Source organism: Mauremys mutica, chromosome 10 (genome assembly GCF_020497125.1).
Source record: "Mauremys mutica isolate MM-2020 ecotype Southern chromosome 10, ASM2049712v1, whole genome shotgun sequence".
Classification (NCBI taxonomy): domain Eukaryota; kingdom Metazoa; phylum Chordata; order Testudines; family Geoemydidae; genus Mauremys; species Mauremys mutica.
Window position 1 is genome coordinate 23,284,231 of NC_059081.1, and position 25,178 is coordinate 23,309,408.

The 25,178-nt window shown below is 46.1% G+C and overlaps 1 long non-coding RNA gene across 1 annotated transcript in view; it reads left to right on the plus strand.

Annotated features, from left to right (window-relative positions):
• The first annotated feature begins 16,943 nt into the window (after positions 1 to 16,943).
• LOC123378667 overlaps positions 16,944 to 25,178 on the plus strand; it is a 156,007-nt gene continuing 147,772 nt past the window's right edge. The window contains exon 1 of the long non-coding RNA XR_006582696.1: positions 16,944 to 17,009. This is a non-coding gene — a long non-coding RNA (uncharacterized LOC123378667). The remainder of the gene's footprint in view (positions 17,010 to 25,178) is intronic.

The window sequence follows — 25,178 nt, forward strand, 5'->3', positions numbered from 1 at the left end:
ATCTTGTTATGTACACTGCAACACTGAAGTCACAGTAGATTGAGGCCTAAAATAATCCCTCCTGAGCTGCTGCAGAGGGAGACAGAGATATCAGGATATGTCTTAGAAGACCCCTTGTAAGAAGGTGGGTGTATTGCTGCTTTCTGCTACTCCTGTTGGCCAGGGTCTGTTTGTTTATTTGAGCTTTAATGGTCCCCTTACATCCTACTAGGATGGCAAATCCATCCTTGACCTGTCAGCCAGGAGGTTCCTCTCTTGGGCTGTATGGGCCTGTAACAGGCGGGTCCGGGGCTCAACCCTCTGAGGGGAGGAGGGGAGCCACACCGGCCCGCTGGTCTCACAGGGGGTGCTCTGTCCTGTCCCTTTAAGGCGAGGTAAATGAAGACAGAGTCAGTTGGGGCTCAGTCCTTTTGCTGTCAGGCTGAGCTAGTAGCAAACAGTATAGGGGCTCAGGCCTCTTGTAGCAGGCTGAGCTAGTAGCAAACAGTATAAGGGCTCAGGCCTCTTGTAGCAGGCCGAGCCAGTAGCAAACAGTACAGGGGCTCAGGCCTCTTGTAGCAGGCTGAGCTAGTAGCAAACAGTATAAGGGCTCAGGCCTCTTGTAGCAGGCCGAGCCAGTAGCAAACAGTATAAGGGCTCAGGCCTCTTGTAGCAGGCCGAGCCAGTAGCAAACAGTATAAGGGCTCAGGCCTCTTGTGGCAGGCTGAGCCAGTAGCAAACAGTATAAGGGCTCAGGCCTCTTGTAGCAGGCCGAGCCAGTAGCAAACAGTATAAGGGCTCAGGCCTCTTGTGGCAGGCTGAGCCAGTAGCAAACAGTACAGGGGCTCAGGCCTCTTGTAGCAGGCTGAGCCAGTAGCAAACAGTATAGGGGCTCAGGCCTCTTGTGGCAGACTGAGCCAGTAGCAAACAGTACAGGGGCCCAGGCCTCTTGTAGCAGGCTGAGCCAGTAGGTAGACAGTACAGGGGCTCAGGCCTCTTGTGGCAGGCTGAGCCAGTAGCAAGCAGTACAGGGGCTCAGGCCTCTTGTAGCAGGCCGAGCCAGTAGGTAGAGGGGGACGGCTGCCACCCGTGAGTGGGGTGGCAGGGGGGACACAGGCCCACCCACTCCACTGTGTCCCGGCCCGGGGCCCTAGACAGCGGTCGTCACCGCTGACGGTCAGTGGGGATCCTGACCGCAACACACTGACATAGGCTCGGTCTGGTCAGCAGCCTGACTGAGGTCGGCTGCCCCCGGGCCACTTCCACTATCCCCCTCTGGTCTTACCTGACCCACGGCGTCGGGTTCCGGGAAGTCCCACTGCATTGGTTGCTCAACCCCCGGGCTGGGGGGTAGATCGGGTAGGTCCTCGGGGAAAGCTGGCCAACTCGGATCCGGGGGTTCCTCCGGATAGCAGCACGGCGATGGGGAGTTTCCTAGCGGCTCCTCATCATAGGTAGCACGGGGAAGCTCCGGCGGGTCTTCCCAGTAGCGGGTCTGGGGTGTCTCCGGCCAGTCCAGGCAAGGGCCCGAGGCTCCAGCGACTTCCCCGTCAGGAGCTCCCTCAGGCAGGTCTGCTCCCTGGGGTGGTTGGGGCCTGACTGAGCTGGCTGGGCTGGCTTTTATTCTTCCGGGTCGCCGCCTGACCCGCTGAGGGGCGGGCTCACTACTCCGTAGCCCCGCCCCTTCCTGTGTCCGGGGCTCAACCCTCCCCGGGGAGGAGGGGAGCCACACCGGCCCGCTACATTCCCCCCCCCTCAAGCCTGGCTCCCATACCTTGGGGCCAGGTCCTTCCATCTCCTCAAGGCGGGACAGGAAGTCAGCATTCGCGTGGTCCTTGCCCGCCCGATGCCGGATGGTAAAGGCATAGGGCTGTAGGGCTAGGTACCACCGCATGATCCGGGGGTTGTTATCCTTCATCCTCATTAACCATTGGAGGGGTGCATGGTCCGTGACGAGGGTGAAGGGGGCACCTAGGAGGAAGAATCGGAGGGCATCACAGGCCCACTTCACCGCTAGGGCTTCTTTCTCGATCACGGAATAGTTTCGCTCGCGGGGGAATAGTTTCCGGCTGAGGTATATTACTGGATGGTCCCCCCCCTCCGCTTCTTGCGACAGGACCGCCCCTACGCCGGTCTTAGACGCGTCTGTCTGTAGAATAAACGGCTTGTCGAAGTCCGGGCTGTACAGGACTGGTTCCTGGCAAAGGCGGTCCTTCAGGGTCTGGAAGGCCACCTCACACTCGGCCGTCCAGCGCACCTGTCGGGGGCTATTTTTCGTGAGGAGCTCAGTTAGGGGTGCGGCAATTGATGCGAATTGCGGAATAAACCTCCGATAATACCCGGCGAGCCCCAGGAACTGCCGCACTTGGCGTTTCGTCGTGGGTGTGGGACAGTCCGCAAGGGCCTGTACCTTGCCTACCAGGGGTCTGATTCGACCTCCTCCCACCGTGTAGCCAAGATAGGTGGTCTCCTGCCATGCGATCCTACATTTCTTAGGGTTGGCGGTCAACCCTGCCTCTCGCAAGGTCCGTAGGACCGTGGCGACCCGGTTGAGGTGATCTTCCCAGTGGCGGCTGTAGATTACCACGTCATCCAAGTAGGCGGCCGCATACTCCTGGTGGGGCCGCAAGAGGTGGTCCATCAACCGCTGGAAGGTAGCAGGGGCCCCATGGAGGCCGAACGGCATTCGATTAAATTGATAAAGGCCTGAGGGGGTAGCAAAGGCCGTTTTCTCTTTGGACGCTTCGTCGAGTGGGATCTGCCAATATCCTTTGCTCAGGTCCAGGGTGGTAATAAATTGGGCTTCCCCCAGGCGGCCCAGGAGTTCGTCCACCCTGGGCATCGGATAGGCGTCAAACCGCGAGATGGCGTTTACCCGACGGAAGTCTATACAAAATCGGCGCGTACCGTCCGGTTTGGGGACCAGCACCACCGGACTGCGCCATTCACTGCAGGAAGGCTCGATGACCCCCAAGGCCAACATGGTTTGGACCTCTTCTTCTACCTCCTGCCGCATCCGGTATGGCAAAGGCCGGGTGGGTTCCCTGATCGTTTTCCCTGGCTCGGTCAGAATCGTGTGACAGGCCTGGGTTGTATACCCCGGGACTGCCGTGAAGGTTTTTTTGAAAAGCCTGCAGGAGACATGTAGCCTGCTTACGCTGCTCTGCCGTGAGCGAGGGGCCTATCGGGGGTTCCTCCACACCCCTTGTCTCGGCCGTGTCGGGGCCCAGTTCGGGCTCAGGCGGGCAAGGGTCGATCAGTAGGCCCTCTCGGTCACACCATGGCTTCAGCAGGTTGATGTGGTAGACCTGGAGCTTCTTCCGTCGGTCGGGTTGGCGGATTTCGTATGTCACGGGTCCCACTTGCCGCACCACCTCATAGGGCCCCTGCCAGCGGGCCAACAGCTTCGACTCGCTGGAGGGTAGAAGCAGTAGGACCCGGTCCCCAGGAGCGAACCTCCGGGCCCGTGTCTCTTGGTTATAGTTCCTCTCCTGTTTCGCCTGGGCTGCCCGCAAATTCTCCCGTGCTAACGTCCCGGCCTGCGTTAAGTACCCCCGTAACTGGAGGACGTACTGGAGGAGGCCCTGAGTTGGGGAGGCCGACTCCTCCCATGTTTCCCGCATCAAATCCAGCAGTCCGCGGGGCCTCCGCCCGTACAACAATTCAAAAGGGGAGAACTTGGTCGACGCTTGCGGCACCTCCCGGATGGCCAACAGCAGGGGCGGTAGGAACTGGTCCCAGTGTCGCAGTTCCCCGGGGGGGAATTTTTTTAGCATGTCCTTAAGGGTGCGGTTAAACCGCTCGACCAACCCGTCGGTCTGCGGGTGGTATACAGACGTATGCAGCTGTTTCACCCCCAGGAGTTTGCAGACCTGTTGGAGCAGCCGGGACGTGAAGTTAGTGCCCTGATCCGTTAGGATCTCCCTAGGCAACCCTACCCGGGAAAATATCTTCATCAGTTCCCCCGCAATGGTCCGGGCAGTGATGCTCCGCAGGGGAACGGCCTCGGGGAAGCGGGAAGCGTAGTCCACGAGGACGAGGACATACTGGAAGCCGGCCGTGCTTCGGGGAAGCGGACCTATCAGGTCCATGGCGACCCGCTCAAAGGGGGTCTCAACGACTGGCATAGGGACTAAGGGGGCCTTGGGTACCCGAGGCGGTGCGGCCAGCTGACACTCGGGGCAGGAGGTACAATATTGCTTCACCTCTTGATGGATACCGGGCCAAAAAAACCGTGCCAGGATTCGGGCAAGGGTCTTTTCTTGCCCCAGATGCCCGGCAGCGGGCACATCGTGGGCCAACTGCATCACGGCCCTGCGGTGACAACGGGGTACCAGCAATTGCGTCACAGGTTCCCGGGTGCGCGGGTCTCGGTCGATGCGGTAGAGCCGATCCCGTCGCAACTCGAAATGGGGCCACTGCGTGGCCCGACGAGAGTCCACTATGGAGCCGTCGACGGCCGCAAGTTGGTCGTAGGCCCGGCTAAGTGTCGGGTCCGACCGTTGGTCGCGGCAAAAGTCCGTATCGAAGCGAGGTTCTGTGGGAGCTGGCCCCGGCGGCCCCTGACCTTCTTGGTCTTCTCCCTCACTCTCCTCATCAGTCTGCCCCGCCTCAGGCGGAGGTCCCCGGGGTTCAGCAGCCAACCCCGGCGTTGCCCGGAGGACCTCTTCAAATGAGGGCCAATCTCGCCCCAGAATCACCGGATAGGCCAGGCCGGGTGCCAGGCCGACGACTACCCGCCGGGTAATGCCTCCCACCGTTAGCTGGGCCCAGGCACTCGGGTAAGGTCGGACATCCCCATGGATGCACTGCAATTGTATCGGCGTCAGACGGGGGTCGGCCGGTGGTCCCAGAGTTTGGCGGACCAAGGTCTGGCCGCACCCTGAATCGATCAGGGCCTGTGTGGTCTGGTTCTCAACCGTCACCGGGATTATCAGCTTGGGGGCCTCCGCCCGGCGGGCCCGGCCGGCCCCTACGTAAACCTGCCCGAAACTGCAATCCATCTCGGGACAGTCTCGTTGTACGTGGCCTGCTTTCCCACATCTAAAGCATGGACCGAGCTCAGGGCGTCCACTCCGGGGAAGGCTTGTTCTGGTACTTCGGGGGGGGCTCCGCCGGACCTTGGGCACTCCCTGGGTGAAGGCTGGGGTAGTCAGCCGGGGAGCTGCTTCCCAGCGTGGAGTCGGGGTTTCCTGTCGGGGTCCCGGCCCGTGGTCTGGGCCTCGTGGGTGGGGCATGTTCGACGCCCTTTTCTCATCCCGGGGTCGTTCGGGACCCGAGGTAGGTGGCCGGAAGGTGGGCCCTATCGAGGCTTCAGCCGCCAGGAAACCCTCCATGAGCGCGACGGCGTCTGCTAAGGTCGTCGGTCGGTGGCGGAGTACCCAGGCCCGGCCTTTGGCCGGCAGGGTGTGAACAAACTGCTCCAACACCACCTGCTCGGTGACCTCCTCTGCCGTCCTGACGTCTGGCTGCAGCCACCTACGGCAGGCCTCCTTCAGGGTCTGGGCCACCATCCGGGGACGGGCTCCCGCCGGGTAGGTATGTCGCCTGAACCGCTGCCTAAACGTCTCCGGGCTAATGTCCAAAGCGTCGAGGACTGCAGCCTTCACGCGGTCGTAGTCGCGGGCTTCTTCGGTCGCCAGCCCCCGGTAGGCTGCTTGGGCCGTCCCGGTCAAATAGGGGGCCAGCAAGGTGGCCCACTGGTCTCTTGCCCATCCCGCCACGAGGGCCACCCGCTCAAAAGTGACCAAGAAGGCCTCCGGGTCGTCCTCTGGGCCCATCTTGGTCAGACGCAGGGGGGTCGCCAGACGCGGACCCCCCCCCGTGCCCTCCCCCGCGGGCCATTCAGCGGGGCGGGGGGCGGGCCCGAGGAGGTGCTGCAGCTGGGCCCCAAGCTGCTGCACCAGCTGCTGTTGCTGCTCTAGCTGAGCTACCTGTTGCTGTTGCTGCTGCTGCAGCTGGGCCGCGTCTCGCTGCCGCTGCTGTTCCAGCTGGGCGGCATGCTGCTGCTGCTGCTGCAGGAGCTGAGCTGCCTGTTGCCGCTCCTGGCTTTCCACCAGCAGCTGGAACAGCCGGTCAGTCTCCATCTTCCTGGCTAAGAGGGGCGGTCCGCCGTCCTCTCACCGGCCCCTTCTCACAGGGGCAAGGGATCTAAAGGTCCCTGGTCAGGTGCCACTTGTAACAGGCGGGTCCGGGGCTCAACCCTCTGAGGGGAGGAGGGGAGCCACACCGGCCCGCTGGTCTCACAGGGGGTGCTCTGTCCTGTCCCTTTAAGGCGAGGTAAATGAAGACAGAGTCAGTTGGGGCTCAGTCCTTTTGCTGTCAGGCTGAGCTAGTAGCAAACAGTATAGGGGCTCAGGCCTCTTGTAGCAGGCTGAGCTAGTAGCAAACAGTATAAGGGCTCAGGCCTCTTGTAGCAGGCCGAGCCAGTAGCAAACAGTACAGGGGCTCAGGCCTCTTGTAGCAGGCTGAGCTAGTAGCAAACAGTATAAGGGCTCAGGCCTCTTGTAGCAGGCCGAGCCAGTAGCAAACAGTATAAGGGCTCAGGCCTCTTGTAGCAGGCCGAGCCAGTAGCAAACAGTATAAGGGCTCAGGCCTCTTGTGGCAGGCTGAGCCAGTAGCAAACAGTATAAGGGCTCAGGCCTCTTGTAGCAGGCCGAGCCAGTAGCAAACAGTATAAGGGCTCAGGCCTCTTGTGGCAGGCTGAGCCAGTAGCAAACAGTACAGGGGCTCAGGCCTCTTGTAGCAGGCTGAGCCAGTAGCAAACAGTATAGGGGCTCAGGCCTCTTGTGGCAGACTGAGCCAGTAGCAAACAGTACAGGGGCCCAGGCCTCTTGTAGCAGGCTGAGCCAGTAGGTAGACAGTACAGGGGCTCAGGCCTCTTGTGGCAGGCTGAGCCAGTAGCAAGCAGTACAGGGGCTCAGGCCTCTTGTAGCAGGCCGAGCCAGTAGGTAGAGGGGGACGGCTGCCACCCGTGAGTGGGGTGGCAGGGGGGACACAGGCCCACCCACTCCACTGTGTCCCGGCCCGGGGCCCTAGACAGCGGTCGTCACCGCTGACGGTCAGTGGGGATCCTGACCGCAACACACTGACATAGGCTCGGTCTGGTCAGCAGCCTGACTGAGGTCGGCTGCCCCCGGGCCACTTCCACTATCCCCCTCTGGTCTTACCTGACCCACGGCGTCGGGTTCCGGGAAGTCCCACTGCATTGGTTGCTCAACCCCCGGGCTGGGGGGTAGATCGGGTAGGTCCTCGGGGAAAGCTGGCCAACTCGGATCCGGGGGTTCCTCCGGATAGCAGCACGGCGATGGGGAGTTTCCTAGCGGCTCCTCATCATAGGTAGCACGGGGAAGCTCCGGCGGGTCTTCCCAGTAGCGGGTCTGGGGTGTCTCCGGCCAGTCCAGGCAAGGGCCCGAGGCTCCAGCGACTTCCCCGTCAGGAGCTCCCTCAGGCAGGTCTGCTCCCTGGGGTGGTTGGGGCCTGACTGAGCTGGCTGGGCTGGCTTTTATTCTTCCGGGTCGCCGCCTGACCCGCTGAGGGGCGGGCTCACTACTCCGTAGCCCCGCCCCTTCCTGTGTCCGGGGCTCAACCCTCCCCGGGGAGGAGGGGAGCCACACCGGCCCGCTACAGGGCCATTCAAGCTCCCCAGCTGAGTCACACACGGATTCATAGAATCATAGATTCTAGGACTGGAAGGGACCTCAAGAGGTCATCGAGTCCAGTCCCCTGCCCTCATGGCAGGACCATCCCTGATAGATTACCTGTGGATTCAGGGGAAGGAAGCTAGGCGCCACTCTGTGGAGACAAGGGTTGTCTCCAAGCAGAGAAAGCAGGGAAGGGAGAGGGAAGTGAAAGGAATCTTTCTCCCTATGTGATTTGATCTGTGCTTCCCCAGGAAAGTCTCTGGAAGGAGGAGGGGGGGACAGAGGGGTGTCTCGATTCACCGGAATAATCGAGTGGTGGCAGCGAGAAGGAACCCTACCCTAAGGGTTAGGGTGGGGGGAGAATACCTGCGGGTCCCCATCTTTGAACTCACAAGCTCAAAGTGGGGGTGAGATCCTAGGACATGGTGTCACCTCATGCCAAAGTTGCTATTAAACAGGAGATTGACAACATGTTGGAGATGGGTATCATCCGCCCTTCTACCAGTGCATGGGCATCTCCAGTGGTTCTGGTTCCCAAACCAGATGGGGAAATACGCTTTTGTGTGGACTACCGTAAGCTAAATGCTGTAACTCGTCCAGACAACTATCCAATGCCACGCACTGATGAGCTATTGGAAAAGTTGGGATGTGCCCAGTTCATCTCTACCATTGACTTAACCAAGGGGTACTGGCAGGTACCCCTGGATGAACCTGCCAAGGAAAAATCTGCCTTCATCACCCATGCAGGGGTGTATGAGTTTACTGTGCTTCCATTCGGACTGCGGAATGCACCTGCCACCTTCCAAAGGCTGGTGGATGGTCTACTAGCAGGATTGGCAGACTGTGCAGTTGCATACCTCGATGATGTGGCCATTTTTTCTGATTCATGGCCCGAACACCTAGAACATTTGAAAATGGTTTTTGAGCGCATCAGGCAGGCAGGACTAACTGTTAAGGCCAAAAAGTGTCAAATAGGCCAAAACAGAGTGACTTACCTAGGACACCAGGTGGGTCAAGGAATCATCAACCCCCTACAGGCCAAGGTGGAGGCTATCCAACAGTGGCCTGTCCCAAGGTCAAAGAAACAGGTCCAATCCTTCTTAGGTTTGGCCGGATATTACAGGCGATTTGTACCACACTACAGCCAAATCGCTGCTCCACTAACTGATCTGACCAGAAAAACCCAGCCAAATGCAGTTAAGTGGACTGATGAGTGTCAGGAAGCCTTTATCCAGCTTAAGGCGATGCTCATGTCTGACCCTGTATTAAGGGCCCCAGACTTTGACAAACCCTTCCTAGTTACCACCGATGCATCTGAACGTGGGGTAGGAGTGGTACTAATGCAGGAAGGACCGGATCACAACTTCCATCCTGTCATGTTTCTCAGCAAGAAGCTGTCTGAGAGGGAAAGCCACTGGTCCGTCAGTGAAAAAGAGTGTTACGCCATTGTGTATGCCTTGGAAAAGCTACGCCCATACGTTTGGGGACGGCAGTTCCAGCTACAAACCGATCATGCTGCACTAAAGTGGCTTCATACTAACAAGGGAAACAACAAAAAACTTATCAGATGGAGTTTAGCTCTCCAAGACTTTGATTTTGAAATTCAACACATTTCAGGAGCTTCCAACAAAGTTGCTGATGCACTCTCTCGTGACAGTTTCCCAGAATCTAGTGGCTAAAAAGTGTTCTTTACATGTTATATGCTTAGTAATTTATGTAATAGTGCATGTGTTTATTACTCTGTTGGTTTTACAGGATAGGAGGAAATCACCGCCAGTGCTCCCACTGTTGGTGATTTGGGGGGCGTGTCATAAGTAGTTAGTTAAGGGTTAAGTTCTACCTGCAAAGGGTTAACACAGACCTGATGAAACACCTGACCAAAGGACCAATCAGGGAAGAGAATTTGAAAATCCCAGAGAGCGGGAACTTGGGTCTCTGTGTTCTTTGTTCTGTGTTCTTAGCCGTCTGGAATTACACCAGCCCAGACGCTTAATCAAGCCTGCTCATCTTTCTGAACTAATTTCTTCTATTCAAGCTAGTGAGTATTAGAAGTACGGGGTAATTTCATATAAGAATCCTGTGTCTGCAATTCTGTGTGTTTGTTACTGATAATTCGTAATTTTGCCTGTATTGTTTGTACTGAGGAAAAGGGAGAAATTTCTCCAGGGATTAATAAGATTAGACCCTATGAATGTCTATCTTGGATTCATAGAGATTGTGTATTTTTTTTTCCTTTTTTTTAATTCTTTTAATAAACTCTTTTTAAGTTCAGGACTTGGTTAAGTTCCTTACCTGTGGATTCAGGGGAAGGAAGCTAGGCGCCACTCTGTGGAGACAAGGGTTGTCTCCAAGCAGAGAAAGCAGGGAAGGGAGAGGGAAGTGAAAGGAATCTTTCTCCCTATGTGATTTGATCTGTGCTTCCCCAGGAAAGTCTCTGGAAGGAGGAGGGGGGGACAGAGGGGTGTCTCGATTCACCGGAATAATCGAGTGGTGGCAGCGAGAAGGAACCCTACCCTAAGGGTTAGGGTGGGGGGAGAATACCTGCGGGTCCCCATCTTTGAACTCACAAGCTCAAAGTGGGGGTGAGACCCTAGGACAGGCTCATTCACCTGCACATCTACCAATGTGATATATGTCATCATGTGCCAGCAATGCCCCTCTGCCATGTACATTGGCCAAACCGGACAGTCTCTACGCAAAAGAATAAATGGACACAAATCTGACATCAGGAATCATAACATTCAAAAACCAGTAGGAGAACACTTCAACCTCTCTGGTCACTCAGTAACAGACTTAAAGTTGGCAATTTTGCAACAGAAAAGCTTCAAAAACAGACTCCATTGAGAAACTGCTGAGCTTGAATTAATATGCAAACTAGATACCATTAACTTGGGTTTGAATAGAGACTGGGAGTGACTGGGTCATTACACATATTGAATCTATTTCCCCATATTAAGTATCCTCACACCTTCTTGTAAATTGTCTAAAATGGGCCATCTTGATTATCACTACAAAAGTTTTTTTTTCTCCTGTTGATAATACCTCATCTTAATTAATTAGCCTTTTACAGTTGGTCTGGCTACTTCCACCTTTTCTGTTCTCTGTATGTATATATATTTCTTACTATATGTTCCATTCTATGCATCTGATGAAGTGGGCTGTAGCCCACAAAAGCTTATGCTGAAATAAATTTGTTAGTCTCTCAGGTGCCACAAGTACTCCTGTTCTTTTTGCGGATACAGACTAACACGGCTGCTACTCTGACAACTTCAGAAGTGTGTCTCAGGGAAGGAAAGACACAGGTGGTTTTGAACCACCTAGTTTTTTCAGTCCTGAGGTCCCTGAGCACTGACACCATCTCCTATGTAAAACAGAGCATCCTGATGATATGGTGGCTGTCAGTAGCCCACAAAGGCAACCCAGCATCCAGGAATCGGCCTGGGCAGGTATACACCAGCCTGGCACATCGGAACAAGTTGACGAAGGACCTGTGGGATCCTTCCTTTGGCTTGTTAAACTGTGTTCAGGTACTTTGCACTACTGGAATGGTGCAAAGCAACCTAACTGAATGGAGAATCTGGCCCATTGTGTTAGGTAAATATGTATCCACCAATGTAAGGAATTATCTTAATCACTGATTTTTCCTTTGCTGTAGATATAAGGCTGAATGAGGGAATACAGTACAACCATGAATACAGTTTTAATAGGGCTGTTTTTTTCTATTGTATGATAATTTTTGAAAATTTTTATAACTTAGCATTCCATTTTAGACACTTTCTGAAAAAACTAAATTAATTCTAATTTTACAGGGCTCTTTAGGTGGCATCTTTTAATTTTCACCTTTTCTGGGACTTTTGTTGCAACCTAAGATTTTACTTACAGTAGGTTAAATCCACGTTTTTAATGAAGCACTTCTTTCTCTGTTTTTTGTTGTTAGACCACATGGGATATGTTCTATTGATGTGTGGGGAGTTATGATTAGATGAGAATATACCTCTGAGGAAGCTCATATTATCACACATAAAACATCAGAAATTGCAGAAATGATGTTCACAACTGTGAAAAAACAATGGATTTATCTGAGTTTTTCCTAGTCAGACCGCAGCATCAGTACAGTAGTTAAGGCTGTCTGAGAGTTTGCTAGGATTTATAGTTTATTAATAAGGGCAGTTGAAAATAAATTGATAAGGGAAGCTGAAAATAAATGTTCCCAAATCAAAACTGAATTTCAATTCAAACACATTCATGACTCATTTGTGTTTACTTTGTATATTTCATGATAAAATTCACAATTAGCAGCTTGCACTGTATTGGCTATTTTGATAAATTATGTGGCATTTTTGTTCCCTGGTTAGATGACTTTGGAACTAACCAACACAGACTGAACAGCAAATATTATAACTGAATACACAATTTGAAGTCCGTGCTGTGTTGATTTATTAAGTTGGTCACATGAGTTATGTGTTCCAGATAGTAACTGGCACAAGTTTTAGTGCAAATTGTGAATTTTATGTTCACTGTTAATTGTTCAGAACCTGAGGTTCAAATAATCTTGAGGCCACAAAACCTTTGCAGATTAAATTTGTGAATAATGTAGAATAGCAAATAAATCTCTGAATGTTGTGGTCTGTTAAGGTAAAATTATTTATTGTGAATTATTCTCTCACTTCATATTTTGACACAAATCAATTAGGGCTTGATTCTGCACAATTAAAATTAATGGGAGTAGGATCGAGCCCCCCAAAAGAAGCATAGTTATGAGTGGACTATACTTTTCCAGTAATACCCATGTTTCCTTAATGCCACCTAATGGATGACATCTTAATGAATTTTTGAATGCCACTGCATCTAAATAATGGAGGACAAATGATGCAATACATGTCACCTTTGACTCTTGGTTTCTGGTATGTGCTGTTTCAACAAAAGTATTAAAGTAGATTATGGTGGGAAAACATTACCCAAATTCAGTTTTAAAGATCTATCATGTTTTGAAATCCAAGTTCTCTCCTTTTTAGTCATTGTCAGAGCAAAGAAATTCTAACTTTTACAGTGTTTCACAATAGGCACAAAATTAAAACAATCTTAATTCCACACAATTTGTTTTAGTCAGTGTAGACTGAAATCCATTAAAAGCCCCATTATAAAATTAAGGACTATTGTACGCTGTACAAAAAGCAGAGAGTTTTCCTTAATGAATCTATTGTTTTACAGTATCTATTCATTAATGGTGGTATAGAAAATTACTGTACTGCCCATGAAATGCATAGTGAAATAAACTGCACACACATGCTGTAAAAATGGTTCCCTCTGATCCCCTTGTGGTCTCACAAATCATCAGATGTTCCTCTTCTTTGTCTCTCTTCTTTTTTTGCAGACGAGATCGCTGAAACTGCAACTTTTTCTGAGCAGGACCTTGAATCTACACAGAGCGCTCCACTGATTCCAAGGCCAGGGATCTACCCATGCTAAATAATTTGCAGGATTGGGGCCTAAAGTCTGTTTAATAATGAAAGCCTCCAGTGCCTACATAGGAGTCTTTTTCAAGAGCATTTAAAAAGAAATCAAAGTGAAATATGGCATTATCTACTTGGACGTAGAGAAGTGCCCAAAAGACACTGATCATATCTCAGCATATGACTTTAAAAATGCTCACATTCTACCCATGCAGTCAATTGCGAGTAAGATTTTCTTCAAAGTTGGTCAATAGCAGATGCAAATAATTTAAAAATGAGACTGTCCTGTTAATACTATGAGCCAAAGCAGGAAGAAATGGAAAAACCCAGTTTATGCTTTCTAAATCACTTATCCATGTTTTACCAGCCTTTATCAGAGTTTGTACACTTGCTCCAATTAAATTATTTTTCTTCAGGGAAGCTTGCGAGGCACTTACATAAATTCTCTTAATTTCTAAGTAATGCAGTCCTGACAATCACTTAAGACAAGATAGTTGATACTGCTGTCAGGAAAGACTCTTTTTCAAAAGAATGTTTTTATAGAATATCATTGTGACACTTTGCTCAGATGGATGTCTTTAGCAGAATTTGATTAATGTAATGTAATAAAAGAGATGCACACTAAAGTGTCTGTACATGTCTTGTTAAGTATGTTTGATTCATTATATGTAGTTCTCCTCACTTCTTTTCTCTTTCCTCAGTTCATTTTTTATCATTTCAATAATATATCTATAAATATGAAAAAGTTGGCACTTTCAAAGTCTTTGACATATAGGGCTATTAATTCATAACTCTAAAAAATTGTATCTTTCAACTTGTCATTTTAAAACTTGTACAGTTTATTACAGTAAGTAACCTGTGTTGGAAATTAGATTTTGAACTTTAGCAAGGAGATAAATAAGCTTGTGGACACAGAAGTTATGGAGATGATACCTAGATACAGTGATAAAATAAAATCACATGAAAAGATCACTTACATGAAGATGATAATTTCAGAGTTCCCTGAGGATCACATTAAGATCATATATTGGAAATGAGCTGCAAGTTTAATTCCAATAATTTTAATTCCCAAAAGTTTTACAATATTTAATTTCTTTTTTTGTCATTTGTGCTTGTCTCATCCTAGGTACCTTACATATATTAGAAGCACAGTCTTTAATGAATTACATCAAATTACTTTTAGAAAGATTCCAAAAAACCTTCTCATCCCACTTGCCATCTCCACCCTTTCTCAATGCATTTCCTGCAGCACAGGGAAAACCTGGGAAATCATAATATCCTCATGACTCTATTTATGACAACATTTTAGCGTAACTAGGTTACTTACTTCCCTGTTAGCTAACTGAGTCATGAGGATATAATGATAGTCCTCAACATACTTGGTTCCTGATTCAAACTTAATTTTTTATATTAAAATAACCACCGTGATTCTTTCCTGCTGAGGACATCCTGGGGCTTGTGGTAAGGGCTTCAGGAATCCTTTCAGAGCAAGTGTGACAGGTTGTTGGGCACAATGTGATGCCGGCAGACTTAAGGGTGAGGGCTGAAATGGTAGTTGTGACTGGGGTTTCTCTGTATTGTTTTCAGACATCATAAGGCCAATTTGGTTGGTTGTTGTAAATGTTGTGCTCTAAGGCCTTGTCTGGACTAAGAAGACGTTACTGCTTCATTGTGGTTTGACTGGTGGAAACTCTTAATTTAGTCACACTGACCCAGTGCAAAATGGAGCATGCACCCAATGACATAAGTGACATCACACACGTGCAGCACATCTACACTAGGGATTTACACTGGCATAGCTACACTGGCCTACCTATACTGGTGCAAAAATCCCTACTGTAGCCAGGGACTTAGTGAGGAAATAAGAGCCTGGAGGAAGAATATTACTACCCTGTTTTGTTTTGATTGTTACACCCGCTGGATTATGCCATTTGCCCACAGGATATCGAGAGCTGATATCTTGAGAGTCAACATGCCACAATGCAGTGCACTGAGGAGAATGAAAATTTTATACACAACAAACCTAGAGAGGCAACCACATTAAAAGCTGGGTGGTTTGGAGTATTTATGATAAAGCACAATGACAGACGGGAGGTGGGTTTGTTGGCAGAAGAGAAAAAGGAAGTCATGGTTGCCCATCCAGGAGTGATGGAAAACCACACAATGTAACTGCCAAACAGGTTTTCAAACCAGAAAGTGTCTGAGCATAACACAGCAAGTACAGGAGATGTTGTGGGTAAAGAAATGCAAAATCAAAGCACCCAAATGGGGGCAAATAAATTAGCCATAGGAAACGGAAGGTGTGAGTGGTGGGGACTCAGGATGTAGATAGTACAATGTGCAGTCCTGTCTCTGACACACTTATGGTTTGCTGTGCTCTGGGTGACAGGCTATTACATTATCTGTGGATGCGCTTGTGGCAGAAGCTTGGTCTCAAACTAGTATGCTAGTCTGGGCTTGTGTTAGGTGAAACCACATAGCTTATTAACTCATGTCCTTGAAACACTATGGTGGTTATTCATTATACAGTCACAGCATCAGACAGAGATGCTGGGGTTCAATCTCAAGACCCACCATTGTACAGTATTTCCCTATGGGAAACCATAGACGACAGGCATCACTGAAAATCAGAACTCATCCCTGCGAACCCAACGGTATGTGATGGGGGTTGATTGTTCTCAACAAAGCTAAATCCCCAGGATACATGAGAAAGTATACTTCTAAGCTTTCTCTCTGTATAACTAGATGTGTATGCACATGGGCAATTTCAGCAATGTGGGGTCTAGAAAAATATTATGGGGAACTAAAAGGCAAGAGAAAAAACTATCAGAGGGTCAGGCACTAAACCATTGTGGAAATCCCCTCCCACCCCCCAAACACACACACAAACTAGGCATGCTTTAGACACTCCTTATTCCTACACAGGAAAGTATATGGTCCTGCAAAATATGTGAAGGTGATCAATGAACCTGCTGTCTGACCACAATTCCTTTCCTTTTGTCAATTGGTTGTATAAATAAGGCACTGTACTCTTGTAAACATTAATAAAACTATGTCAAAAGACTCAACTGCACTGATTCATGTCAGCATGCACAAATCTTCCTTAGATGTGTTTCTTCACTGGAGGAAACTACAATTATGCCAGGCCTGAATTTCAGAGGTGTTGACAATCTGCCACTCCCAGCACCTTGGAAAAATCACACCTCTACTGTATTTCCATGAAATTTTCTTAAAATTAATTTTAACAGTGTGTATTCATTCAAATATTTGTTAATTAAACTATTTTTGCACAAAACCATTAGTTATTTTCAAATCTCACTTTTCAAAGAATTGCTGTTCCACCCTCACAGTAGAAAGAAAAGAGAACAAAGAGGGGAAGCAAAAGTGAGCCAGCTTGCTAGGAAAAAAGAGCTCTTATTGTCATGATCAATATGTCAGTGGGTGAGTGACTTGGATAAGCTTCCTGAATGATGGCAGAAAGTAAACAGCAATAAAATGAATAAAACAAGCATTTATTAATAAGACCACCACCACCACCCCAGTAAGCAGGGGTAACAGTACGCTATATTGCCAAGCACTTCGGGGCTGACTTCTCAAATCAGGTAAATTAGAATAGCTGCATTGATACCAATAGAACTATGCCTATTTATGCCAGCTGAAAATCAGTTTTGAGAATTCCTCTATGAACTTACTTTCTCCCACCTTACTTCCCTTGACACTGTTATCTAAAATAACTTCTATATGTTTGAGGCAGGGCTTTTATATAGCAGTATTGGCCAGCCTATGACTGATTTTTGTCACACCTGTGACACCTTAAATTAGCTACAAGTAGGCTGATTTGGGCCCAGTCACAATTAGTTGCCAGGAAATCACTCACACAGTCACTCTCTTTCCCTGGTGTTAAACAGGGGAGAGAAGGCTCCTCTTTTGTGAGGTAAGAATTTCTACTTCCTTGAGCTGGAGAAGAAAAGGAGAAATAACCTATGTTTACAATGTTACATAATTAGCTAATTCCTTAAATAAGAAAACAGAAAATTCAAAAAGGAGAAATAAGAAAATGGATTTCCTTTCTACAGTGAGGAAAGCCTGTAGACATTTAGGGGTTGACTCTGTTTTTGCAGCAAAGAATTTAAGCATCTCTTTAAATATGAGCAAGTGAGTAGTCCCATGGAAGTTAATGTGTGTTGGAGGAAATCATTAGGGCTATTCTGTATGCTTGAAGTTAGACATGTATTTAATGGCTTTGCTGATTAGGGCCAGAGATGCTTAGATGTTTGTATGTCTGAGTCCTTTGAGGATAGAAGGCAGTTAAATAGCACTAAGGCCCTGGCCCAGGTGAATAGACTCTTGCACTGATATGGAAACCCATTAGAATCACGGGGGCTTTTAAGCCGGTGCAGGGGTCTGCCCATACGAAACTCATTGTAGGGCCATCATCTTTGAATGTTTTACACACACACACCCCCATGAGAAAGGAATGAAGCTCTGCTCTCAAGGTCCTGGAATAATAGGCAAGGGGGTAGTTAAGAAACTTGTCTCCTGAGAGACTTCTGTTCCCTGATCACAGTAAAACAGGAGGGGAAAAAAATCTTTACCCTCTCCCTGACTCCTCCAGTACCATTATAAAAGCAACAGCTTAGGTATAATCCACTTATTTACAGGAAAAAATGTATTATTGAATAAAAGCTCAAACTGGACAAAACCTATTTGATTGTTGAGTCTCTTCCTCTGCAAAGACAGAGGCTATATCTTATATCAGGCTGAAAATGGATGACCAATAAATGATCATTTACTAGAGAGAGGGAAAGACAGTTTTGTTTGCTCATAGTAAATGTTCATAGTGTTAATATACAAGACCATAAACAATTTGAAAAAATGAGGAAGGGGCATTACAGGGTGTAGAATGGGTTCTGGAGAAAGGGGTGTGTGTTGTGCTGGAAGCATAATAAGGTCAGGGCTGAAAAATGTAACTCTACTGTAAAATCCTCTTTGATAATGGGGTTTCCTTCCCTGTTTCTTTAATGCTGACCTCTGACTTGTCATATAATCTTCCAACAAGAAGAGAAGTGAGAATTAAAAAATGGTAAACTCATAAAGGGTCAAATCCTTCCCCTCCTCCACCTCCCACATTAAACAAAGAGCTAGGCATCATTTAGAACCAGATTGGCATCACTCCATGGGTACTGTTCCTATTGTAGATCCAAGGACCATGTTTCCAGTCCCTCTTTACTGCACCCCAAAGCAGGGCTCTGAAGAGCTGATGTTCAGCTCACCTCCATGGCCTGCCAGAGGTGCAGAGTTCTTCCATGTACCCACCTACTGTGCAGCAGAGCTGCTGCATTTGCAAAGGGTTGGTCCCATTTGCTCCTAAATGAAATTTACAAATATTCAGTTTATCAGGCCTCATTATCTCTTCCTGGAAGGTAAATGTCTTTACTACCTTGATATAGTTCAATCTTCAATTTAAAAACAAAATTGTTATGTAAAAGTATGTTTAGAAAGTAAATTTTGTATTAGATTAAGTAATTAGTTTTGTAATTCAATCTTTGGTGATGTGTTTTATTTAAGAAATCTGCCTGAGTTTATATATGTCAAATGTTTTACATATTAAAAACTACATCAAGTGATTCACATGTAAAAATGACATAATTGCTATTAAATTTAGCAGCCATATGGATGGCGAAGAGAGCTGCTTTATTGGCTTCAGCAACTATTTTTTATTTCTACCTACCTAATGTCAGTATTGCTCTTTGTCAGCAGATAAAACACTTATGTGCAGGAAAATAGTCTCCAAAACCTAACATACAGAGATTTAATGTTAATATAGGAAAGGAAGTGCATAATCCAGAAAAACAAGAAAAACCAAAAAATTGGTGTTATTGTGGAGCTGAGGGAGGGGTTTGTCATTTTTATCAATGAGACTAAACACTAGTTCTTGCAATATGTGCCATGTGAGATTTTATTGCTTTATTTTTAGTACTATAAGAGAGATTAAATGAAATCTGGGATTATTTCAGACAGTGTTAGAAATGTGCAATAAAAGTTCATCATCAGAATCAGGCTGACCCAGTTGGATTTTGCGGCTTTAGGTATTCCTCTATGAATACTCATACAATTAAAGTTCTTCAGCCATAAGTTATCTTGGATGGATGATGAAGTAGGGAGCAGTAAATATCCCTATTAATATGGGGATTTTTCCCTCCCATGGTATTAATGTCTCTAGGATTACACGAGTGGCACCAGATTTTGTGTATGTTTTTGATCATGAAAAGAGCCTGTGCATGTTGACCGTTACACATTTGAGTTGACCCATTGGTGTGTGAAAAGTTCAGCACATGCATAAGTCTTTGAAGGATCATGGACTCAGTTTATGCTATCTTCTTTTCAGCCTATATTTAGCATTGTCTTTTACAAGAACTAAATGAGGTAAATGTAAATTGATTTAGATTCCCTGTTTTGCTTCTTTTTGTCAGAGGAAGAAGATTACATCTTGTATCTGATTAATTAACTGCTTTTATAGCATTTAACTCTTTATTTACATTTTAAAAATTAATGGGCTCAATTCAGCTGATTTGACTCATGTTAACGATTATAAAATGGCACAGATGAGTGCCTTCTACATTGGTCACAAACCCAGACACACGCATGGAGTCAAGAAGGCTTAGAGTTTTGTTAAAAGACAGCTGCTCTACAATCAACCTTCAGTTGTTGGGGAAAGTGAGAGCTCTTCCTTGCTTCTTCAGGTGTCGAAGGCCTCCCTTGCCTTTATTCAAGGTGGATTTTGCTGATTCACAAACCTGACTTTCTGGAACCAGTGGAATTTCAGTTCAGGACATGAGTAGATTGTCTTGGTTAAAAATTACAGAGGTAAGTAGGAAACTTGTCACGATGTACATGCAGTGGTAGGAAAGTGGTTGTAGAAAAGGAAGCTATTAAGATATTTGTAACAAAGATCTCTGGATGTAAACAACAGACAATATGACACCAATTATATAGGCTGAAAAGAAGATAGCATAAACTGAGTCCATGATCCTTCAAAGACTTATGCATGTGCTGAACTTTTCACACACCAATGGGTCAACTCAAATGTGTAACGGTCAACATGCACAGGCTCTTTTCATGGGCTTTTAAACATCACAAGGGAAATGCATCATATATATGTTACGTACTGCATTTGAGCAGGTTTTGGTGGTCACATTTTGCCATATCCCCAGATTGTCTCACATTTACTTCTCCCTGTCAGTGCAGTACTGTCTTCAGCTGGGCCCAGCTCTGCTAGAGGGTTTAATGACTGTACTGTTGCTGTTTGTAGGGCTGGTTGAGTCCAGATGGTGGGTGCTAGTATCTATTGTCTTGCCTTTCTTCTTGCTGCAGTCCTATCTAATCCTGTGTTGAGATTAATGGAGTTACACAAGGGATAAATTTTCCCAGAATGTTCAGTGCAAAAGTTTTCACAACACAATTAAATCAATACATGTGGTTTTGGTTGGGCCTTTATTTGTTTTTTGTTTTTGTTTTGGCACTCTGTCTTGAAATTTTTGCAGACAATTTTGCATGGTTCACTTCAAATTTCTAGTTCCAACAGAGTTTATCTGGTGGGAAACCACATGCTAATTTTTCAGGTTCCCAAACATGGTTAAATCTAATCCATGTTCTCAAGAGGGTTAGTAGATTAGTTGATTAGTTTGATCAGTCCTTTATGGGAAGGAGAAAGGAAACGTGCTCTGGGAAACATGAGTCTGTGGTGGAAAGAGTGGCAATATACCCCTAAAAGGCACCACAAGAGGATTAGGTCTGCTGCCTTCCAAAGACCCTGAACAGAGGTAGAAGGCCCACTCAGAAAAATAATGCTAGGTAGGAGAATACTCTTTGTTGGCATAGGCCTGTCACTGGGTTTGTTTCAGGGTGGTGGGATTATATGAGCCCAAAAGCTTTTCTGTAGATTCAGCTACATTACCTAAGTATCCAGACTAAATAAGAGAAGCTGAATTAGGCCAAAAGCTGAAGCTGAAAGATCCCCAGAGTGGAGGGAGAAGAAAGGACCTAATTCTTCTAGGAATTTTAGAAAATATATGTTAAAGTAATTTAAAAATGAGAGTATTAAAATAGATGAGAAGTTCTGAATCGAGCCCTGATGTAATTGGCCATGACTCCCATTGACTTCAGTGTGAGGTTTGCTACAGGATTGAGCTGTATGAGAATTAATATTGATTCTGTTCCTAACTTTGCCAGAAACTGGAATCTCCGTTTCCCGGCAAATACATGCCTATGGTGTTTCATATTCCCCCAGTGAACAATACCAGAGCAAAAACATGCTGAGCACATTGCAAGCTCTGAAATCCCTGGTTGGTGATAATTGTCTTGGTTCAGGTGTTGTCCTTTGTGTTTCCTGTGTGCTTTGCTGAGATGGGTCCTCTGTCATAACACTAATGGCTTATCCTTTTGGAAAGGTGCTTGAGGTGATGTGTGGGGAAGAGAGAAGAGTGTCACTAAATTCACTAAAACAGCTACATCTGAAGTGCTAGTCATAGTGGTGGCAACAAATTAATATTGAACTTTTCACTCTGGCCCTTATTGTATCAACCTGGTAGGGTGAGTGGAGATTGCAGGAACCAGTGTTAGGAGCTGTTTTTGTCTGCTTCCTATTTTCACCTTGTTCCGTGTTGACGGAGTGGAGAGTAGCTTGTGTGTGAAAGAGCAAAGCGCATTTCTAAAGAGGAAGAGACACCCCCCCCCCCGCCCAATGAAGAGTTCAACTGAAATAAGTGGAGATATTTTTTTCTTGCATGCCAGATTTCTTGCCACTTTCAAGCTAATCCTTTCAGTTCACTTCAAAATAGTCACTGAAGTAGCTTAGAAAAAGAGAGGAAAAAGATCTTTGATATGCTAGATCAACCAAAAGTTTAAAAAAATCTCTCTTTGTATCTGCCATTTATAATGCAAATCTCAAGTTAGCATTTTGGGCTCACTTTGCTGGGTTCACTGAAGTACCTCAGCATACAAAGAGTGAGATACAGAGGGAGATCCCAAATGACAGAGTGTTTTTGATAGTTCAATAATAAATAAAAAAGGAATTTAAATCTTTTCATTTTTAAGTACGTTTCACCTCCTGTGTGTGTGTGTGTGTGAAAGACACTATTACTGTATATTAGTTAAAGACATAGAGCCATATCATTAGCTGATGTAAATCAGCAAAGCTACATTGATGCCAGTTGAGGATCTTGCCCATTGAGTCAGGCATCTCCAGCTACCTTCTATGGATTAGAGAAGAGAATGTGTATTAGCAGTACATGTTTGGACAGAGAACACCTGAATAGGCCCCTGGCTTGCAAAGAAAATACATTTTAAAGGGTCAGGTTCCATAAAGCATACTAGCTTGATTTTTCAAAAGTGCTGAGCATCTGCTCTCCCATTGGCTTTGATGGGATTTTTTGGTGCTCCATCTGTATCTCCTTCCACATTTAAAAAAAAAAAAAAAACCCAAAGCTAACTTTTACTGTGACTCTGGTGACTTCAATAGAGTTGTATCAGGAATGAATTCTGCCTGCTGGGTTTTCACTGGAAGATGCAAACATGTTTATACTTTTATGAACAGGAAAAGGAATTTCATTAGCAGAGATTTAACTTCTATTTGATACTATGCATTGTGTATATTTTAAAAAAAAATTCTCTGGGTAACTTCACAAAACCTGTAGAAATAGAGGGGATAGAATCACTTTTAAATTTCTGTGGTCTCCTTGGTTTTAACCCTATTACATTCCCTAGCTCTGTTCTATGAAGGGTACATATGGTATAAAAACATGTTTTTGAAATGCCAGTTATTTGGTTTTCTATTGAAGCTGCATCGATTTCCAACAAGACCTTGTAGTGAAAGTGACTGAAAGTCATGCTGTACCCTACCCTGCCTTCCTAGTGCACTCCAAGTTCCCATTACTATAATTTTTTTAAACCAAGATTCAAAAGCTGCAATCAGGATGTCACCCAAAACAATGCAAATGCCCAGTTTACCAAACCTCTCTATCTCTTGGTGTGAGGTGCTGTAAAAATGGATTTGAAGACATGGTCCCTTCCAAATGAATCCAGATTGTAAGCTCTCTAGGGAAGTTTCAGTGTGCATGGATAATCAGTCCTTTATTGGTAAACTCTTGTAAGTTCCTTAAATATTTACTGCCTTTGCATGGAAAATGTTGATATTTATATTAAAGCTGTATGGTTTTAACCCTCTTGCTGCTCTCCACTGCACCTGCTGTGTTGTCATTATCTATATCATGCTGAAATTGCTGGTGTCTTTCATTAGATGTGGTGCATATGGTGGCTCAGCAAGTGTGGTTCTACTAGAACATATTTAGTCTATTCTGTAACATGAAGATCTTATCAAATATTCCAAATGATGTTTGTACTCTATTTTTTACTTATGATTGTAATATTCTGCATTGGCTTAAGAAATTAGTAGAATAAAACACTTCTTGAATCATACATTTTTAAATTTTTATTTCAGTCTATAAAACAACTCCCTATCCAGAACTCTGGATACCCTTCACATACATTTTAAATCAGTATGACATAGGAGTTGCACAATAAATAGTCCAAAGGAACCGCATACAAATGTATTCCTTGGCTGCTGAATACCTGAGGCTGAAACCCAGGCATTAAGCTCAAGTACCCCTTTGCTACTATGCTGCTGCTTCTGGAAAACACCCATCTCATCCCAATAAAGTGCATAACAAGCTGTGGTGGAGGAAAGAAAATGAGACCGTAAATCGGATCTTTATGTTCAGAAATTTTGATTATTTTGTTGAATCTGGGAAATGTTTGGATTAATGTTTTATTGTCTATCAAAAGCTAAATTGTCACAGACGGCCTTGGCATAATGTAAAGATAACGGCCTGATCCAAAGCCCATTGATGCCAATTGACTGCACTAGACTATGGATCAAGTTTTATGAGTGTGCAATCTTTAGTGTGGTAGGACATTTAGAGACAAACATAGGATGCATCTTAAATTCAAGGTACAACATTTTCCATTTCTATCAGTCTGAAAAACTCTTAATAAATCTTAAAGCTGAACTTGATTTTAGACGTACATTGAAAATTCCTAAAGTGGTTACCTCTAGATTCTGTTTCATACATAACGTGAAAACCCCGCATTCACAGCTGACGATCCTGACTTGCAGTGAAGTCGCAGGAATGTGCTAAAATTGCATGTACGTTCTGGCTTTTCAGGTGTAGGCGCTGACACTTCAGTCATTGGGCTTCTGACAGAAGGGTATTTTTGAAACACTGTGATTTAAAGTACTGCTAGACTGTGCTGTGGGGAAGCCTGTAATACTTCTACTGCCTGTACCAGGCTATTAGGGGAAAACTCAGGGGAAAAATATAAATAAAATACGCCCAAGCATGCAAACCAATGATCTGTATGTTAAGCCTATTGGCACATACAGGACAATTTTATTGCATGACCTACTGGTTTAAAAACATCAAAAATATAAGTCAAATCACTTGAAGAACTGATGTTTAGTGAGTTAGAATGAATGAAGTCTTTAGTGAGTACAAGCTTTCAGATTCATTACTTGGTTCTGTTCTAGTCGTGCCCTATACCAGTCTTAACTGCCCCAGGCAGTCTTTTTGAGGACATTTGACCTGCCAATCATATTTCAGAAACTACTGATATGGTACTTGCTGATTTAGTTTAGATTCCAAACAGGCTAGCTGCTGGATTACAGACTAATGACCCATCCGATGCTGAAGGCAAAGGCTTGAAGTGCACTAGTGAATTAAGCTTCAACATTGTCTGAAGGGAAGAATTTATTATGCCATTAAATTTGATTCAATAAGTTTCACTTCTTTAGATATATTGCACTAAGTAAAAAGTAAGAAATTAATGTAACTAAGAACGTTGCCATTTTTCATTTTATTCAGGTAATGATATTTAGGTATAGAACCAAGGGACAATATTTTGTTAAATTTTAGAAACATCAATAGGAATGATAGGTTGGGAAAACTGTGCATGGCTGACTAACCAACCATGGACTTCCACAAACTAGGTTCAGTTGAGTGTATGCTTCAGTTGGTAAATACATAGGAAAGTGAGGTTTGCCTGATCT